General features: G+C 49.0%; 1 protein-coding gene across 2 annotated transcripts in view; it reads left to right on the top strand.

Moving 5' to 3' along the window:
• Window positions 1-4,697: 4,697 nt before the first annotated feature.
• Window positions 4,698-18,433, top strand: part of EBAG9 (estrogen receptor binding site associated antigen 9) — a 55,631-nt gene continuing 41,895 nt past the window's right edge. Inside the window, exon 1 of one of the 2 annotated variants that reach the window (XM_090040520.1) lies at window positions 4,698-4,856. The gene's annotated coding sequence lies outside the window, so the exon portion shown is untranslated. The remainder of the gene's footprint in view (window positions 4,857-18,433) is intronic. The other variant, XM_090040519.1, reaches the window with a different exon arrangement.

The following is an 18,433-nucleotide window of genomic DNA, read 5'->3' on the forward strand; positions in this document are numbered from 1 at the left end:
CCCTTGTTTTCCTGGGTGAATGCCATGAAATGGTGTCTCCTGGGTTCCAGACCTTCCTCAGTCTGAAGGAATTCAAGCCACATTTCCTACCTCTCAGAGGAGTGTTGTAATCACCATCATATAGAATAACTGGAATGGAGGCATTTTCCAACCCTCCTGGTGAAGAAGCTGGGTCACTTTACAGGCAAGAACAAGGACACTCAACCCCTGTGCCATGGGTCAGATCCTGGGCCCTGAATGCTGCATAGGAGCTCACAGAAACATTTTAGAGAATCTTTGTCCTTTAAAAGTGTTCTATAGTTAAAATCATGGCCAGATTAGAACATTTACTGAGAGTAACATATGTTCTTTTATACTGAAGTTACAAATCTAAGCTAAAGAAACTTCGTTCACTGATGAACATAAAATAAATAATTCTAGTACTATCATTATGGTCATGTACAAAATAATGCTTTGGACATATCAGATATATATAAAATTTACCAAAGGATCCAAAGGGATTCTTCTCTGTTTAAAAACTGCATGGTTAATAGTGCCTTCGAACAAATAATACTAAAATTATAATGTTTTATTTTATGGACTATTCTTATCTTCCAGAAAGGAATTGGTTATAGGTGTGGTACTTCTAAATTTGAACCTGCATAATTATATTATAAGTAATTATTGTACATTACAGACTTAACAAAACTGTCTGGATTTTTTGTTATTATGAATGCAGCAATCACAGAGAAGTCTATACTTTAAAAAATGTGTGGACAAGCCATTTTTTCCCTCTTTTTTATATAAAGTGCGGGGGTTTAAAACGTTAAGTTATTCCCAGTATACTGTTCTTTACATGTATATACACAGATAGTAATGCTAATAGTGATTTACACTCCAAGTCTCGCTTGCTATACTTGCATTTTGGTTCTCATTAGGTATGTCATACAAAGTGCTGGCTTGCATAGGTCATCATCTATTTTCCTATCTTTCCCTAGAAAGGAAGTTAGACTAAAGGAATTTCTTTTATCAAACAGCTTAACACAATGCTTCTAAAACTCTTCCCTAGCACCACCCCATTTATGACCCAAGTTCTTCAACATGACCCCATTTCGTCAGCATGGCCTCTCACTCCCAACTTGCAGCCCCCTCCTCCCCCCAGGTGGACCTCACTCTCCACCCACAAATCCCTGGCCCTACCAGTGCCCCTCACTCCCCAACCATAGCCCCCCACCCCACCAGCCTTGCTAGTGCCCCTCACTCATGACTTGCAGTCCATTACCCAAGGGGGCCACCAGCTGCCAGCGCTAGGGCTTGCAGATCCCTGCTTCCCACAGCAGTGCCCAAGCCCCAGCTGTCCAGAGCCTGGCTCTACCCGCTGTCCCTTCCCCTGCAGGCAGCATAACCAAAGTGGAGCCCATGGGGATGGATGGAGGATGTGGGCTGAAGCCTCAGGGCTCCCCACCCTGCTGCCCTCACCCTGGGGCCTCCCCAGGCCAGTGAGTGGGACTTGGCATGGGAGGGTGGGGAGACTCGGTGCTGCTGCCAGGAGTCCCACATGGTATGCCAATGCCATGGTAAGGCAATCCCTGCCTGCCTGCTTGGTAGTAGTGGTGAGAGTGGCACAGAGTTGCGCCCCTGGATGCTACTAGGTAGGCAGGGGGCATCTTGCCATGACAGCGTAGCCAGTGTGGGGCTCCCAGCAGCAGCACCAAGTCTCCCCGCCCCGCTGCAGAGGTCCCGGGGGGGAGGTTAGCAGGTAGCCTGCAACCGCCCCTGGCCCCGTCCACAAATCTGGCGGGCATGCGTCTCCCAATGCCTCCCTCCCTGGGAGTGTGACCCCATTTTTATTGCTGCACCCCTAAACAGGGTCACAACCCCAAGATAGGGAACCACTGGCTTAACATATTTATAAATGTATTCCATCGCTCTTGAGATTTTCAAATGTCTAGGTTTTTAAATTCATTCAAATATGTTCAGCCAGTGCACCATCTGCTTTCACTTCTATGCTCCTAATCTTTTTTCAATCTTATATTTGCTGACTGATGTCTTGACCCTGTCTCAATGAACTACCCCATTTCCAATCTCTCCCTCGTGTCTGCCATCACATCTATTGCTTAATCTTCTGCCTTTGTCTCCCTGCCAAAACCAACAAGCCAGCAAATGTGAAGATTGCTAGTAAAAATTGCTCACAAATGATGGAAGAAAAGGTCCGAATTTAGCATCTGCCAACTACAGAACGAAGCTATGACAAGTGGAAATTCATTAACAGACTATAGGGGCCTTGTTATACCTTATACCGGAAGCTGAACAAATGTTAATCAGCTTAGTGTAGCAGTCACATATTATGGCAAAAAACCATCTCTGGCTGTCCTTTACTTGCACAGCTGTGACTTGCCACTAGAGGCTTGGTGAGCAGGGACAGAATTAGGAGCTAGGGCAGGGGCGGGCAATCATTTCGGGCAGAGGGCCACTTAACCAGTTTTGGCAGGCTGTCAAGGGCTGCATGGGTAGCCCCACCCCTTGACAGGTGCCCCGCTCCCTGGTCACCATCTTGGAAACAATGTCCCAGGGCCAGCACTGGTGGGGCCCAAAGCAGGATGCAGGTTGGCAGAGGTCCGTGGAGCTGGACTGGGGTGCATCAGCAGGGAGAGGGGGGAGCTGGCCCAGCTTCAGAGCCCCTGCCAGCTGGGACCCTGCGCTCCTGCCACCCTGCTTTAGGCCCTGCCAGCACTGGCCCCAGGACACCAGTGTGGGCACTGTGCTCACACTGGCTCCCCGCCCACTCACACCCAGTGCCCCCCAACCCCACAGTACAGGTGGGGGGCAGCGCACAGCCCCAACTCCATGGTCAGCGCTCCCTGCTGCAGGCACTCGCAGCCCACGTGGGGCTGTCCTGAGCAGGCACAGGCAGCCCCAGGCAGGCTGTGAATGGCTGCAGTGCGGGGCACCGGCCACATGGTGAGCGAGGGACCGCTCTTCCGCACACTCGGCAGCAGCTTGTAACTTGGCCTCACATCCAGCCTGGCAGTGGGACTGGGTTACAAGGTGCTGCTGAACGCCGGGGGGGGGGGGACAGGGTAGGAGGGAAGCAGCCTCTCGCCCACCCCATGCCTGGTGCCCCACACTGCAACCACTTGCAGTTTGCCTGGGGCATCCTGTGCCTGCTCTGGACAGCCCTGCATGGCCTGCAATCACCTGCAGCAGGGAGCTCCGGCTATGGGGTGGGGGAGGGTCCGCTTTTCTCTGCACAGGGAAGGAGACCAGGGAAAAGCTGAGCACGGGGGGGGGAAGCAGCCCCCTCCCCCAGCCCATGGCAGGAGCTCCTTGCTGCAGGTGCAGGCACAGGCAGCCCCACGCGGGATGCAAGCAGCTGCAGCACAAGGCACCAGCCATGGAGTGGGGGAGGGGCAGCTTCCCCCTGTGCTCCTTCCCCACAAAGGGTCCCCCTGCCCTTCTCCCCCCACCTTACCTGCGGTTCGTGCACATGGCAGCCACGCGCTCCCAGGCCAGAAGCCCCAGCTGGGGCTTCTGGTTGTGGGGGTAGGGCCAGGCAGCCCCGCTATTGTTGGAGCTCACCAGGCTTCCCCTGAGTACTACTGCCCTTGGTTCCTGTCATTTTTGACAGGAACCAAGGGCAGAGAAATATTAATTTTCTACATTTTTTTTCGGGGCCCCATGGGCCGGATAGAGTGACCTCGCAGGCCAGATCCAGCCCACAGGACGTATTTTGCCCACGGCTGAGCTAGGTGCAAGATTGATCCACTCCTCCCGCTGGGCCTCCTGCTGCCACCCGGATTGGCTCGCTGCTTGAACTGAGGGGCCCAATCCCTTTTTTCTTAGTGCCCCTCCTGCCCAAGCTGCTACGGTCAGGTCCCTTGAAGCTCAGGTGGTGCCCAGCCAGCACTGGCATGGGGGTGGGGGAAGCTCCAGAGAAAAAAAGAACTGGGCCCCTTGGAGCTCAGATGGGGCACAACCAGCCGGCAGCCTGGCCAACGACAGCCTGGGGGAGGCGAGCTGCTGGTGGGGCTGGGCACCACATGAGCTCTGAGGGGACAGATGCTTTTTTTCTCCAGAGCTTTGGCCCTCTCTCGGTGCTACCACTGGCAGGAGCAGTGATCCAGCCTGGGTGGTGGCGCAGCCACTGGGTGCTCCAGGGTGGAGGCCCGACATCTCCGGGGTCAAGGCATCGTGCCTTGTCCCACTGTCATCATGCCCCAGCATCCCTACTCACCCTGACCCCGGAGAGGTCACTGCACCCCAGGATGCCAGAGCACTGTACTGGGGGGAAGAGCTGGCCTTACTGTGATGGGACAGGAGCAACATTAGGCGGATTAAAGGTACTCCCACCTTGGAGCGGCATAACTTTAAGCCGAACAACGAGCGCCATGAACATGACCCGCTGAACGTTCACGTACAGGCAACCCAGGCTTCAGAGCTGCAGAAATCACCTACATTCCCCACGCAACAAGACCCTGGTAAGGAACTACAAAGACTCCGTTACCAAACAGACGAAACCCAGCCACGGCAGCAGGAACCTCCGGGCTCTAATCGTTTTACTGACAAAACGGTCCCAACGCTACCGAAACGCCAACCGCCCTGCGGAGAACGCTGCGCCCGTTGAGCAAAGAAACATCTATCCTCATTGGGCAACGGCTGCAGGCTCTGACCCTGCCCCTCCCCCACGCGCTCCCGGGGCCGGAAGGGGCGGGGCCGGAAGGGGTGGCGTTGTCTCCCAGGTGACCGGGCCGAGATGGCGGCGCAGGAGGCCAAGGCGGCGGCGCGGGAGCAGGCGCCCAGCTTTGAATGAGGGGTGCTCGCGCGCGGCGGCAGCGGCAGCGGGCAGGCCCCCCCCCGCGCCCCCCACCCCCGGGCGGGTGAGTCACTCCGTCAGTCCGCGGCCGCTGCGCGCGCAGCCCCCGCCGCCGCGTCGCTTCCTCCCCCTTCCCCAACTCCTCCCCCTCCCGCCGCTGTTAACCCTTACGGAGCCTCCCCATGCGGCCTGACCTGAGGCTGGAGCTCTCCTACGGGGGCGGGGGTCCCTCAGCTGCCCGCAGAGGGGTCCTGCCCGGTCCCTGTGGGCACAGATGCCCCTCACGGAGCACCCTGGTAGCTGGGGGCTGGCTTTTCACGAGCCAGCCCTGCCTGGGGTGTGGGGGAGATTCACAAACTAAGCCCAGAGGTTTGGGGGCATCCCAGGTGCCCAGCTGTCCCAGCCCAGCTCTTCGGAGCAGTAAAGCCTGTGCTGTTGTTCTGCAGCCCTAAACCAGGAAGGACATGGGAGAGCTGCCATTTTTCTTCGCCTGCCTGAAATGTTGGCGAGTGGACTGCTTTCAAGGGTCCTCTCCTCAATGGTGCTGCCCATAGTTTCATAGTTGGTAGGGTTAGAAGGGACCTGAGCAGATCATTGAGTACAACCCCCTGCCATGGCAGGAAAGAGTACTGGGGTCAAACGACCCCAGTAAAGTGATTGATTAGCCTTGTCTTAAAGACCCCCAGGGTAGGAGCCAGCACCACTTCCCTTTGAAGTTGGTTCCAGATCCTAGCCACCCTGACAGTGAAGTAGCATCTCCTGATATCTAACCTAAACCTACCCTCTGCCAGCTTGTGACTGTTATTTCTAGTCACCCCTGGTAGCGCTCGGGGGAACAGGGACTGCCCCAGTGCCTGCTGGTCCCCTCTGACTAGTTTGTAACAGCCTTCTCTTGTGGAGGCTGAGTAGGTTCAGGTCCCATAGCCTCTCCTCGTAGGGCCTGCTGTGCTGCCCCCGATCATGCAAGTGACCCTCCTCTGGACTCTGTTCATGTTGTCCACATCCCTTTTTAAATGCGGCACCCAGAACTGAACGCGGTATTCCAGCTGTGGCCTGACCAGTGCCGCATAGAGGGGGAGGATCACCTCCTTGCACCTGCTCGAGATGCATCTGTGGATGCATGACAAGGTGCGGTTGGCCTTCCTAACTGCATCCCCACACTGCTGGCCCATGTTCATCTGGGCATCAATCATGACTCCAAGATCCTTTTTTGCCTCTGCACTGATGAGAAGGGAGTTCCCCAGCCTATAGGCATGCTGCTGGTTCTTCCTCCCGAGGTGCATCACCTTGCACTTGTCAGTGTTGAATCCCATCCTAGTCTCATCTGCCCACCCCTGTAACCTGTCTAGGTCTGATTGTAGCCTATTCCTTCCTTCTAGTGTGCCCACATCCCCCCACATCTTAGTGTCATCAGCAAATTTGAACAGGGTGCTTTTTACCCCCTCGTCCAAGTCACTGATGAAGATGTTGAACAGTGCGGGCCCGAGGACCGAGGCCTTGCGGGGAACCCCGCTGCCCAAGTCCCTCCAAGTTGAAAATGACCTGTCCACCACCACTCTCTGGGTGTGGCCCTGCAGCCAGTTGGCGACCCATTTGACTGTGTAGGTGTCAACACCACGGTCCCCCAGTTTCTTAATGAGAACGGGGTGAGAGACAGTGTCAAAGGCCTTCTGAAAGTCCAGAAAGACTATGTCTACTGCTACCCCTGCATCTAAGGATTTGGTGATCTGGTCGTAGAAGGCCACCAGGCTGGTCTGACAGGACCTGCCTGTAATGAACCCATGTTGGTTGCCCGTAAGCATAATCTCCCCTGCTGGCCCCTCGTGGATATGTGCCAGAATAGTTGCGGCTGTTAAAGCTTTTGCGAGCAGGAGTTGTCTTCCTCTGGGGTCTCACTCATGAACACTTCCACACCTCTGGCTCGGGTTGCTCGTGAGATATGGCTCTGCCTGTCTTGTCTTTTCTTATTGCTTGACCCGGCACCAAACATGTTGACGAAGTTCAGCCCTTAGTGATAGTGGGGAGAAGATAGGACTAGTTCCACTGCCCCTGAAAGGGCTTGCCTGGAGCAGCAGTGGCGTCTCCCTCCTTGGAGGTTTTTAAGGCCTGGCTTGACAAAGCCCTGGCTAGAATGATCTAGTTCAGGATGGTCCTGCTTTGACCAGGGGGCTAGACTAAATTATCTCCTGAAGTCCCTTCAAACTTTCATTTTCTATGATTCTGTATCGAAAGAGTTTCAAGTGACTGGTAGCCCAAGATGAGTCTGACTGAGGCTTGCTTACATCCACAGTGTCTTGAGTCCTCCTGTGCTTCAAGAGTTCCTTCTGAATATTGTAGTGAGAGAGACTCTGTGTTACGTTAGATGATTACAGAGCTTGTATGGAGGTATAAGTTAATAATGTTGTGATAGCGCATTATAACAGTTACATGACAACTTTTTTCAGAAGAGAGTAGAGTTTTATTGTCTGTGGGTTAGAGTGGGGTATTCGGATTCTATCCACATAAGGGGTAGCTAGATAACAAGAGTCCCGTTTTGGGGTGGTGGAAAAATAACATCTTTCATTTGTGTGTATGTGGTTTGTTTGGTTTTTTTAATTATATAATATGATCTCATCTCAGTCTAATCAGAAGCCTGGCATTTTTCAGTAGCTCTGACATGAGATGTCCTGGCTTGCATCCGTGCTTTGCCTGATTCGAAGCATGAGAAATCAAGTCCAAAGCAGGTGCCCTGACTACCAAGCAATAGCTTCAGTTAGTCTGCAGTCCTGACTCAGTGTTTCAGGATAATTAAATACTTCTTGTGCCAGAGGGAGGAACACGAACTGTATAGCTTGATGGTTACTGCTTGATGGTTACTGGGATGTGGGAGGCCCAAGTCAAAGTCTGCTCTGACTTAGGTTGTTTGCTATATCCCTGCTTAGCGCTTTTAATTGGTTGCAGAAAAACAAAGCATTAAGCAGAACAGCATTAAGCAAAACCCATTTTCCCATAGGAATTAATGTAAATAAACATAATTCATCACCAGGGTGCCGAGAAGCAGCAACATGAGCATCTGGTAGCTCAGGGCCAGCTTGTCCAGAGTCATGATGTTGATACCCTTCTGGGCCACAGAGATGGTGCTTTTGGTCCCCTCCATGGGGCGGGGGGGTGGGTGGCCGGCCAGCCAGCCAGCCAGCTGGCCATGGTCACAATCATAGTGACTCCAGGCCGGCTCCCTCTTCTTCCTGTTGGTGCAGCTCAGCTTGGCTCCATAGAGCCAGCCCCTGCCAGCCTGGGCCCTGTGTTCCTGCTGCCTTGCCTTGGGTCCCTGCCGGCCCCGGCCCTGGGGCAGCAATGCAGGCCCCATGCTCACGCGCGCTTGCCTCCCCGCCTGCTGCCACCATTTCTCCATTTTCCTGCCTGCTGCTGCCACTTCTCCAGCCCGCCTACCAGCTGATCTGGCACCATGTGCCAGAGCATTACAACAAAACTTGCTGAGTGCTAGGTGGAATCAGGTATGAATGTAAAATGATTGTTATAACAAAATAGTGCTAAGTGAAGCAGCATTAAGTGGGGGTTGCCTGTATCTGGAACAAATTTGTCCATCCTTTCTGGATGTGAATACTTTTTCTAATGAGAACTTATTCAAAACCAGTATGCCTGAAGAGGGATGTTTGTGCCCAATAGCTTGCAAAGAACAAATTTGCCAGCTATTTAGTTGGTCTAACAGAAGTTGTAAACATTTTTGATTTTGATGAACTTTTTTTGAGAAAATTCCCAGCTATCTCTAGCCCTAACTTCTGTACTATTATTGTATGTCTTTGGATATATTTATATTATAGTATATAGTATATTTAGTATACTATAGTATATATATAGTATATTTAGGGCCTCAGTACAATTGTTAAACAACTGTTCAGAGTCTTCAATCCCAAGTGGCAATAATATGTCCAAGTATTTCAGATTATTTTTTCAGTGATGAAAGTCTTTAAAAGGATCATGGATCAGCAAGTGAGAGAGAGAATAAAAATGCATAAAAATGTATTCTGGACTTGTACAAGTCAAGGGAACTGTAGATGGAGTATTTATGATGGGACAAATACAACGAAAGTTCTACGGGGGAATAAATAGTATCATGTGCTCTTTTTTTTTTTCTTTGAAAAGGCATGCGACAGCCCACCTTGAGAGAGAGTATGTTAACAATTGTATATGAAAGGAGTATTAGATTGTGAAGTTTCTAGAGTGGTTGGAACAATAGTCAGAACTGCATGGCTAGTAACAGAGTGGTTTGACATCAAGTTTCAGTGATAAGCCTAGTCCTGTTTGTTTAAACAATAAATATGATATGTGAAGAGGCACTGAGGCTTGCTATAGGAGCTGCTATTTGTCAGTGACCTTGTTACAACAACAGGGATGGTAGAAGTAGAAAAGACGTACAGATTGGTAGAAATGTATAGAGGCAGGTAGTCTATGAATAAACATTAGAAAAATAAGTAATGTGAGTTGTGGAGGTGGATGAGAAGACATAGAATGGAGGACAGGAAAAGGAATACCTTAAATGAGATATAGATATTCGAGTGTTGGGATATACACTGAATGATGAAAGCAACTATGAAGTGGACATGAGAGGGTTAAAATGGAATGGAAGGAAAGAGAAAAGGGCTCCAGGGCAGTCGTCATCAACATTTTTGGGCAGAATGCCAAAATAGCTCACAATTACTCACACCTGCAGCCTTGATTTGTAAGATGTTAGTGTGCTGGGGATGGATGATGGTGGAGCTGTGAGGGACCTGATCCTTCTTGTGGCAGCACAGCCCCGGCTGCTTCCTTGCTGCCTGCCCTGAGGCATGTGTGCCAAGCAAATTGCCTTTGTGTGCCATGCTCTGGCACCCATACCATGGGTTGTCTACCCTGCTTCCGGGTATTGTTTGTGACAAAGATACCAAGGAAGCTAAAGATAAAGAACAACTGCTTGTAGGGATGGTGTTGCTATGTGTAGCAGAAATTTGGGGTGTGAGAAGAAAGGTGGATAATGGTCATGCTTCTGAGTGAAAGACACAGAAACACTGACACTGGGAAGTGATTAGGTAGAAATAAGTTATTGGAAAAACCACAGTAGCTAAATAGAGATGGCTAGAGCATATGCTGTAAAATAGAAAAGGAAATAAGAGTGAGAGAGAATGGTGAAGATTAAAATGAGAGAGAGGAAAGTCAAAGCTGAGATGGAGAGATGCTTTCAAAAAGGTATGAATGGACTTGCAAAAAGAGAAGAGATGGTGGATCAGAACAAGTGAAGAAGGAAGATCCAGCTAGCTGATACTATAGTGGGTTTAAAAGCTGAAACTAGAGGGAAAGATGTTGAAATTATTTTTTCCCTTATACATTGTCGTACATTTGTCAGCGCTGAGTTGTATTTATCATCTTGCTGCTTATTTATCTATCTTAGCTGTTAGTAAAGTTCTATGCAAATGTGAAGTATTGAGAATCCAAAACATGATATAGTATATATAAGACAACATTGTTCTGTGCAAAAGCTGTTTAACTTTTCTCAGGTGTATTACATTAACACACACAACACCTTTCACGTAAGAAGAGATATTGTTTAGTGAATTTTTTGAGAATAATTTGTCATGCTTTACTCACCTGTTTTCATTTTGAGTAGCTGCAATGAGAGGTATAGAATTTTGAGTATGTAGTTTTTAAACTAGCAATAAATAATACATAAAGTGCTTGATAAGCAGGTAAGTAAGTTTTACCCTGATATATCCCCATTTTAAAATTGAGCCTTCAGCAGATGCTGAAGGAACCATAAGGCCTCCTTGGATAAACTGAATTGCAGTTTGTGAAATTGAGGTGGTCATTTATTTTCTACTTTAGAAGAAAATGACACCAGCAAAGCTAGGTGTCTGGGCAGTACTGTGGTAGATTTAAATTAAGTGTTTGTAAATACAAGATCACGCACATTGAGTAACTTGAATGTATTCTGCCTGCTTCTTAGTTCAAGCTGTGTCTGCTTCTTTCCCAGACCTGAGGAAGGGTAATCTTGTGCCCCAAAGTTTGTCTAAGATCTTTTCCAAGTATACAGTTGGTCCAGTAAATGGCGTTACCCTAAAAATTCTTTGCCTTTCAAATAATTAGTACAATTTAATTCCATTTGAAACTGAAAGCTGCAATCTTTACAAATGCCCAGATGGGGCAGATGAAATCTGCACAGTAATCAATAATACTAGATAGTGGCTCATAGATTTGGAAATTGATGTCTGATGCTTTATGAAAGAGAGAGAGATTTGAAATATTTCACAATTATTCACTGATATCTATAAGTTTTCTTATTATGTATGCAGCACTGATCACTAGGGCCCAACCGAGACAGGCAATTTCATGGGCAGATTGTGGCATCAGCCATCACTTTTGTGGGCTTATTGTAGCAGGAGCCCACCCTGTAACAGGTTGGCCAAGGGGCCCCAGCAGCCCCACCTTTTGCTGCTGATTGGTGGAGAAGGCTACTCCTCCCCCCCCCCACCTCTCTCCTCCACTGTTGATTAGTGGAGAGGGGCAGGATCACATGAAAGGCAACCTTCTCTGTCAAGCAGTGGTGGAAGGGGTGGCCACAATTTTTTCTGCTCCCCTTCGTGTTGGCGGCTTCGCTTCTCCCCCAGTGGGCTGCGAGGCTGGACTGCAGCAGCCGCTGGCTCCCACTAGGGAGCTAGCATTTTATTTTTAGTAAGGCTTTTTTTTTTGTTTCTGGCATCTTGTTTCATAGGCGACCCTATGAACTTCACTTCATAAATCTACTGGATACAAAAAACCATGGACTCAATATAGACATTGAATTTATGACACATTACAGCCTGCCTAACATCTGATTGACCAGGTACCTGCCAGACCTGACCTCTTAGATTTCTCTTTCCCCCCTTCCTCCTCTCTCCTCCCTTCCTTTTCTGTCTTTTGTCTTCCTAATTTCCAGCTATTTACTTTTAAACAGACAGCCTCTTTTCTACTTTGAAAATCTATTACTGTAGAGTAAATTACTCACCTTTGGCTTTTTTCCCCCTCCTTTTTCCCCTCCCTTCCCTGCTCTACCTTTTTATTTTCCTAATTTCCACCTATTTACATTCTCACTGGCATCCTGTCACACATTTAGCTTCTTTCATTCCTTGGAGCCCCAGAACAACTGAGATGTACTATGCCTGAAGAAGGATGATTGCACCCAAAAGCTTAAAAAGAACTTTTTTTCCAACTAGTCAGTTGATCTAATAACAGATATCACATCTACCCAAAGAATGTGGCCTGCCTCTCATGTTTTTGTATTTTAGCATGAATGTGTTTTACACAGGCAGTGCAAATGTAAGTCCTTTTTATATTGCCAAGTGTAGTAGAGTTAAAACTCAAAATATGTAGTTCTTGATTCCCATTTTATAAAACATCTTACTTTCACTTTTGATTTAGACTCTTCTCTTTGGACTAACAGGTTCACTGCCTGAAGCAGGTAGCTGGGGTGGGTGTGTGCCCCCAGTTGAGCTAAGTCCTTTTGGAGGTTATATATAGGGACCTACTTAACTTGTGGCATGATTCAGCCATTTTTGCTGCTTGCTGATAGCATGAAGAGCTGATTTTTGTGGGCATTTTCTGGCAGCCCTGCCCCTCGCCACAGATTGGTAGAGAGTGCCCACCCCTCACTGCAGACAGTAAGTCTCAGGCATATGTGAGTGGCTACAGGGATTGCTGCATTGTCTAAGTATCATGGAAAGGACTGGGAGATTCTGAAACAGCATACTATATATATAATAAACTATTTGGGGTTTTGGGGGGTTGATTTTGCAGGAAATTGCAGCCAGTGGAATATTTCCTGGCAACCTTAGATACCATTAGTTTTTGCAGTATGTCCCTAGTCGTATACAGTGGTTCTCAACTTCTTTAGACTCAAGGCACCCCTTCATAACGTTTGTCAATTGAATGACACTCCATTTCAATTTTTTTACAGTACTCACCTCCTTGTGTTGGGGGTGAGGGATTAACTAGGTAGGGAGAGCCTGAGCCCGCTCTTATCTGTTATTTCCTCACACCTGAGTGCCCACCTCTGACAGATTGCGCACCACCAATTTAAAATGATACAGCCTTAAGTACCACCAGTGATTTTTGGTCATATAAAGTATTATCATAAATCTATTAACACATACCACTCACAGGTTGTCTGCGTATCACTGGTGGTACTCATACCACAGATTGGGAACTGCTGGCTTATAGCATTAAAGGAAGGGAGAGTCGTTAGCCCAGTTTTTGCAAGTTGTTATCATTGTCATCATTGTCATTATCTGAAGATGATTACACAGCACAGATAAGCTAGGTGAAAATAATGGAAGCCTTTTAAGAAAAATAAGGAAGTGCTTCCCTCACCCTCTGTTCCTTCTTCCTCCCTGCCCCCATATTAAAACTCCTAAGTACAGAACCCAGTATTGCCAGCCTCACCATGTCAAAAATCATTAGACGCACTCTTAAAATCTAAAATGTAGATAATGTAAATAATGAGATGCTATTTTTGAAGTGCGTGTGTGGGGGGGTGTTATTTGTGAATATGTGGGTGTATGTGGGGGGTTTGAAGCCTGGGGAGGCCAGGTCCCTGCACATCCTGGCAGGATGTAGGGTAATGTATGTCAGGAGTAAGGGCCAGCAGCAGGGCTGGGGGGGCTGTGGCTTGGGAGTGAGGGGTAGGGACACAACAGCACCCAGCTGATAAAGGAAGGGGTGGGGGTGCCAATTGAAGCCCCCATGGTGTGGGCAGGAGTGGGGCAGGAGCAAGGGCTGGGATAAATGGGGCCCTGGGAACTGGGGATGGTCATCCAGAGGCACAGATGTAGGGGGAGGCAGGTGCAGCTGTACATATTCCTGAGGGAAGGCATGGGGGGCACATGCGAGCTGGGGTCTGTGCCCTGCTGCCTTTGCCCTAGGAACCACATGATGCCATTGCTGCACGCTCAGTACCAGGAAGCACACTGGCATGGCATCATGTGACTGAGCTCCCACAGCAAAGACAGCAAGGCACAGAGCCCCAGCCCACAGCAGGCAATCCATCTCTGCCCTGTGGGGGACATAGTTTCATAGTTTGTAGGCTTGGAAGAGACCTGAGCAGATCATCGAGTCCGACCCCCTGCCATGGCAGGAAAGAGTACTGAGATCAGACAACTCCAGCAGGGTGTTCATCTAGCCTCCTCTTAAAGACCTCCAGGCTAGGAGCCAGCACCACTTCTCTTGGAAGTTGGTTCCAGATCTCAGCTGCCCTGACAGTGAAGTAGCGCCTCCTGATATCTAGCCTAAATCTACCCTCTGCCAGCTTGTGATGGTTATTCCTAGTCACTCCTGGTAGTGCTTGGGGGAGCAGGGACTCCCCCAATGCCTGCTGGTCCCCTCTGACTAGTTTGTAACAGGCCATTCAATCCCCCCTCAGCCTTCTCTTTTGGAGGCTGAACAGGTTCAGGTCCCGTAGCCTCTCCTCGTAGGGCCTGCCCTGCTGCCCCCTGATCATGCGAGTGGCCTTCCTCTGGACCCTCTCCATGTTGTCCACATCCCTCTTGAAGTGCGGTGCCCAGAATTGGACGCAATACTCCAGCTGCGGCCTGACCAGTGCTGCATAGAGGGGGAGGATCACCTCCTTGGATCTTCTTGAGTTGCATCTGTAGGTGCATGACAAGGTGCGGTTGGCCTTCCTAACTGCATCCCCACACTGCCAGTCCATGTTCATCATGGAGACGATGATGACTCCAAGGTCCTTTTCTGCCTCTGTACTGTTGAGAAGGGAGTTCCCCAGCCTATAGGTATGCTGCTGGTTCTTCCTCTCCAGGTGTATCACCTTGCACTTGTCAGTGTTGAATCCCATCCTGTTCTTATCCTCCTACCCTTGTAACCTTGTAATATAGGTCTGATTGCAGCCTATTCCTTCCTTCTAGGGTGCCCACATCCCCCCACATCTTAGTGTCATCAGCAAATTTGAACAGGGTGCTTTTTACCCCCTCGTCCAAGTCACTGATGAAGATGTTGAACGGTGCGGGCCCAAGGACCAAGCCCTGGGGGACCCCACTGCCCACATCCCTCCAGGTCGAAAATGACCCATCCATCACCACTCTCTGGGTGCGGCCCTGCAGCCAGTTGGCGACCCATTTGACTGTGTGGGTGTCGACACCACAGTCCCGCAGTTTTTTAATGAGAATGGGGTGAGAGACAGTGTCGAAGGCCAGAAAGACTATGTCCACTGCTACCCCTGCATCTAAGGATTTGGTGAACTGGTCATAGAAGGCCACCAGGTTGGTCTGCCTCTAATGAACCTGTGTTGGTTGCCCCTAAGCATAACCTCCCCTGCTGGCCCCTCGTGGATTACCCAGGATTGAGGTAAGACTGACTGGCCTATAGTTCCCCGGATCCTCCTTCCTCCCCTTTTTGAAGATGGGAACCATATTGGCCCTCTTCCAGTCCTCTAGCACCACACCAGAGCACCACGAGTGCTCGTAAAGCCCTGCCAGGGGTCCCGCAGTGACCTCAGCCAATTCCCTCAGTACTCTAGGGTGGAGATCGTCCAGACCAGCTGATTTGAATACATCCAGTCCCTCCGGGAGTTCCCTAACTAGTTCCACCCTGACCCTTGGCCTAGGTGTGCCTCCCCTGGGGGTTGAGGAGGGTTCGGGGGGGAGGGGTGGCTGTTCCGGTCCCTGCTCAGGAAAATGGAGGCAAAGAAACCGTTAAATATGTTGGCTTTGTCATCTGGTGTGCCGACCAAATTTCCTAGTATGTCCTGCAGGGGCCCCACATTACCCAGAACCTTCTTTTTGTCCCCTGTGTATTTAAAAAAGGACTTCTTGTTGTCTTTGATCTGGGAAGCTAGTCCCAGTTCCATCTCTGCCTTGGCCTTCCTGACTACCTATCCCCTGCATTCCTGAGCAACCGCAATATAGTCCTCCCTGGTGACGGCCCCTCCCTTCCATTGGGTGTACACCTCCCTTTTAGCTAGGAGACACCCCCGGATGCTTTTGGTGAGCCTTGGGGGCTTTTGCGCCCTCCTGCCCCCTTTGATCCGTGTTGGGATTACCTCCCTTTGGGCTTGGAGGATCATCTCCTTAAGGAGCGACCACTCTTCTTGGACACCTGGCTCCCCTCCCCTCCAGGACCTCAGTGCTTCCCCAACTATTCTCCTTAGCTCATTGAAGTCTGCCCTCCTGAAGTCCAGGGCTGCTGCCTTGCAGCATGCCTTTGCCACCTTGCACTGGATGGTGAATTCCAGCAGGCGATGATCACTGTCGTGCAGGTGGTCGAGCACCCACAGCCCACTCACCAGGTCGTTGCCGGTGTCCAGCACTAGGTCCAACAAGGTGTCTCCCCTGGTGGGGTTGTGCACCTCCTGGGTTAGATGGAGGTCCTGCACTCTGGCTAAGAACCTACGTGATCGGTCAGATCTGGCTGACTGCTCTTCCCAACAGATGTCTGGAAAGTTCAGGTCACCCATGATGACGACATCCTTTGACCTAACTACCTCCGTGAGCTGACTTAAGAATTCCTGGTCTAGCTCTTCCCCTTGGTTGTCTGGTCTGTAGTAATGCCCCCCATGCCTCCCCCTGGGGTGCGTGCAGCTACAGGAAACCGTGCTCCGCTCCACCTGCCCCCCCAGCCTCCGGATGACCTGCCCTGGCCCCAGGGTCCCATTCACCCCAGCCTCTGCTCCACTCCCATACCGTGGGGGCCTTGATCTATGCCCCCCCTTCCCTTCCACAGACTTACCAGCTGGGGAAATTTGTAGATTTGATCCAGCGATCATAAGTTGGGACTTATTTGACTTAGACATTGGAGTTTCGTGATGTTTTCAAGACAGTTGGCATTACTGAAAACCCTTTCAAAGTCTGAAACTGCTGTATCAGTTTGTTTTAAAAACACGCTTGTAAACGTTTTAAAACACTTTGGAAATGGCAGTAAGAAATCTTAGTTATATTGTGAAATGACTAACTTAATTTTGTTATGTCTCATCTTTTAAATAATTCATAAATAATGCTAAACTTAAAAGTTATTGTATAAAATTAGGTACTTGTTCTGGGTAACAGCATTTTTAATATGCTGTAACTTCTCCAGCTATTGGTTTGTTTGTTTTAATTTACCTCATATGTTATAGCTGGCTAGACAAGAGTCTGATTACATTTCAATTAATCTAAGCCCTGGATGCAAGCTATTGGGTTAGGCAGGGCTCAGAAATGTTATTCAATACCTGTTAGCTAGGTTGAAAAATACGTGCACTGCCAAAGCTGCTACTCACCCTGCAACTTAGTGATGAAATGAATCTGACCTTTCTTTTTCTCTTTTGTATATATTTCATACATTTTCAGTGAAATTGCTCTTTTTTTATATACATTTGTACTTTTTTTGTCTAATTTTTTAAAATCCTATCTTCCTTGTTTTCATTTCTCTCATTCTTTCTCAAAGTATTTTAATTTTCCTAATTACTCCCTCTTCCATTACCACCCCAGCCCAGGCACCATTGTGACCCCTAAAGAACTGTAGGCCACCATACCATCCTCGTGGGGGGGCTCTCAAGGGTGTCCTTTGCCTGGAACCAGGTGTCTTTCCCTCTTTTATTCTAGGATTCTTTCAGATGTTTGTTGAGGAGGAGACAGAGGGATTAGCAGTGGCTTTCTTTTTTTTGGAGAAGGGCATGATAGTTGCAGCACCTGTGTAGGAGAGTGGGTGTAAGCTTTGAGGAGTGTTGGGTGAGGGATCTCCCCTGGGGCTGAGACAGGGCAGCGGTAGTGGTGGTGGTGTGCCAGCAGGAAGTAGGGGATGAACTTGTACCTGGGTGAGTGGCAGTTGGGAGGTGTGGTTGGGATTGGTAGGAAGGTTTGCTTGTCTGCGGTTTGGGCAGAGAGAAGGTGGTTGTGGGGGTGGGGGGGGTTAGAGTTCTTAGGGTTTGGGGTGTCATTTGGAGAATCCTCTCTGTACGTTGTTTATTGTAAGCCTCTGAGTTTTTTGGCCAAAGCGGAATTTAAAACAAATATATAAAGAAATAAATAATCAGTTGCAAAACCAAGTACAGAAGAATGTCAATGTATAAGTTAGGAAAGTCCACAGAAAATCTCTCTCTGCTCCATGCCTTTAAGCAGGCTGTTTACTTTCATACAGAGTTTTACACACTCGTATGGAGTTTATTTTCATATGGAGTTACTTAGCTCAAGCTGTCAGCTTCTTTTCCAAACCTGAAGAAAAGTATCTTGTGCCTTAAAGCTTGTCTAAAATTTCTCCCAGCTATGCAGCTGGTCCAGTAAAAGATATCATCCACCCAAATCCTTGGCTCTGGCATATTTCCTGAAGCATCACAGCTATGATGTCACTTCATCGCCACTACATGGATAAAGAAAACTTTTTGGCCACGTATATAGCCACCCCTCTGCATCTAGGTCACTGGCTGGGGTGGAAGGCTTCATTGGGATGCCCTAATAACAAGAACAACCTCTATGTCATTCATCTTGAATTTGTCCTTATTCACAGGGTTCACAATCATTGACTGACTGAGTGTTCCCAGGAGTGCTTGTATTGTTTAATTTGTATTTCCTCATATTACATATAAACAATTCAGTGTGGCCCATAGTACGTTTGCAAGATGAGAAGCAGGGTGTCCCTCCTCATGCATTGAGA

The sequence above is a fragment of the Crocodylus siamensis genome, chromosome 3 (genome assembly GCF_052110815.1).
Source record: "Crocodylus siamensis isolate JL-2025a chromosome 3, ASM5211081v1, whole genome shotgun sequence".
Taxonomy (NCBI): domain Eukaryota; kingdom Metazoa; phylum Chordata; order Crocodylia; family Crocodylidae; genus Crocodylus; species Crocodylus siamensis.